This window comes from Triticum dicoccoides, unplaced genomic scaffold (assembly GCF_002162155.2).
Source record: "Triticum dicoccoides isolate Atlit2015 ecotype Zavitan unplaced genomic scaffold, WEW_v2.0 scaffold45853, whole genome shotgun sequence".
In the NCBI taxonomy this organism is placed as follows: Eukaryota; Viridiplantae; Streptophyta; class Magnoliopsida; order Poales; family Poaceae; genus Triticum; species Triticum dicoccoides.
In genome coordinates this window covers 24,973-27,710 of record NW_021274018.1, presented here as the reverse complement: position 1 = coordinate 27,710, position 2,738 = coordinate 24,973, and positions in this window count along the sequence as shown.

Below are 2,738 nucleotides of genomic sequence, written 5' to 3'. Positions count from 1 at the left end.
AGCCATCGTAGCTCAAAGAATGAGGCTGAGCAAGGACGAGGTGTGCAACCTATGGGACATAATTCCGCCACGTGATGACTTTGTCGGGGTGCCATTCATGACCCGCCTGACAAGTACCATGGTTGAGGGAGTCCTGGACTAGGGGGTGTCCGGATGGCCGGACTATCATCATCGGCCGGACTCCAAGACTATGAAGATACAAGATTGAAGACTTCGTCCCGTGTCCGGATGGGACTTTCCTTGGCGTGGAAGGCAAGCTTGGAGATACGGATATGTAGATCTCCTACCATTGTAACCGACTCTATGTAACCCTAGCCCTCTCCGGTGTCTATATAAACCGGATGGCTTTAGTCCGTAGGACGAACAACCATTACAACAATCATACCATAGGCTAGCTTCTAGGGTTTAGCCTCCTTGATCTCGTGGTAGATCTACTCTTGTAATACCCACATCATCAATATCAATCAAGAAGGACGTAGGGTTTTACCTCCATCAAGAGGGCCCGAACCTGGGTAAAACATCGTGTCCCTTGTCTCCTGTTACCATCCGCCTAGATGCACAGTTCGGGACCCCCTACCCGAGATCCGCCGGTTTTGACACCGACATTGGTGCTTTAATTGAGAGTTCCTCTGTGCTGTCATCGATAGGCTCGATGGCTCCTTCGATCATCAACAACGACGCGGTCCAGGGTGAGACTTTTCTCCCCGGATAGATCTTCGTGTTCGGCGGCTTTACACTGCGGGCCAATTCGGATGGCCATCTGGAGCAGATCGAAAGCTACGCCCCTGGCCGTCAGGTCAGGTTCGGAAGTCTTGACTTCACAGCTGACATCCGCGGAGACTTGATCTTCAACGGATTCGAGCCACAGCCGAGCGTGCCGCACTGTCACGACGGGCATGATTTAGCTCTGCTACCGGACAGTGCCCTGGAGGCTGCACAAGAACCCGCTCCGACCCTTGATTCGGAGCCGGCTGCACAGATCGAGGACAGATGGTTAGACACCGCCTCGGGGGCTGCAACCTCTGCGGCGATAGAGCCGAATACTGACTCTGTCCCTTCTGAAGCTCGTAACTCCAAGGTGCCGGACTCCTTGCCGGACTCCGAACCTCTCGCGCCTCCTCCAATCGAATCCGATCGGGCGCCGATCATGGAGTTCGCGGCCGCGGACATCTTTCAACACTCACCTTTTGGCGACATTCTAAGTTCGCTAAAATATCTCTCATTATCAGGAGAAACCTGGCCGGACTGCGGCCAGGATGGTTGGGATGCGGTCGACGAAGAAATTCAAATCCCACCCACCACCCACTTTATAGCCACTGTCGACGATCTAACCGACATGCTAGACTACGACTCCGAAGACATCAACGGTATGGACAACGCCGCCGGAGACGACCAAGAACCAGCACCTATTGGGCACTGGAAAGCCACCTCAACTCATGACATATACATGGTGGACACACCAAAAGGAAGCGATAACGAGGAACAGCGGGACGCAGCGAAGGGTAATTCCCCCAAAAAACAACTAAAACGGCGACGCAAGCGCCGCCCAAAGTCCCGCCTCGATAACACGGCACCCATAATGACCCAGCCGTAGAGCAGGGCAAACCAGTGGATGACGAACGCGCAACGAAGCAACCACCCGAACAAGATGAATCGGACAATCAACCCATCCTCGGCGAAAACAACAGTCCAGATGATCTCACGCCGGACACATCACCGGAGCATAAGAACCTTCACAAAAGGCTCGTCGCCACCGCAAGAAATTTGAAGAAGCAGAAATGGAAGCTCAACACAGCGGAAGACGTACTCAGAATGAGGTGGAGCAAAGTACTCAAAACCGCAGACAAATACGGCAATAGTTCCCAAGCAAAGAGCTACCCGAAGCGCAAGCTGCTGCCCGAATTCGACGAGGAGGCCGTAGAGCCACCACAATCAAAAAGCAAAGAGGCCGCCTAGCCGGATAGACGACCAGATGACAGGCCAAGAGCAGCAAGCGGCGCCGCACACAAGCCGGCACATGACACACATAAGGATGCTCGCCAAAATGATGGCCCGGTCAGGTCCATTTACGGGCCAAAAAAGAGGGCCCAAGGAAGCAACACAACATGCCGAGTGCTCGAAGATAACGTCACACCTAAATACAGGGGCGCCGCACACCCACTATGTTTCACCGGTGAGGTGCTGGATCATGAATTTCCAGCGGGATTCAAGCCCGTAAATATAGAAGCATACGACGGAACCACAGACCATGGAGTCTGGATTGAGGATTACATCCTACACATACATATGGCTAGAGGAGACGACCTCCATGCCATAAAATATCTACCCCTCAAGCTCAAAGGGCCAGCTCGGCATTGGCTTAAAAGCCTCCCAGAGAACACCATTGGAAGTTGGGAAGAGCTCGAGGACGCGTTCAGAGCAAATTTTCAGGGGACTTATGTCCGCCTTCCGGATGTAGACGATTTAAGTCACATAACTCAACAGCCCGGAGAGTCAGCGCGCAAATTCTGGAACAGGTTCCTCACTAAAAAGAACCAAATAGTCGACTGTCCGGACGTCGAAGCCTTAGCAGCTTTTAAACATAATGTCCGAGACGAGTGGCTCGCCAGACACCTCGGCCAGGAAAAGCCAAGAACAATGGCCGCGCTAACGAGCCTCATGACCCGCTTTTGCGCGGGAGAAGATAGCTGGCTGGCAAGATGCAGCACCAGCGACCCAAGTACATCCAAGGTCAGAGA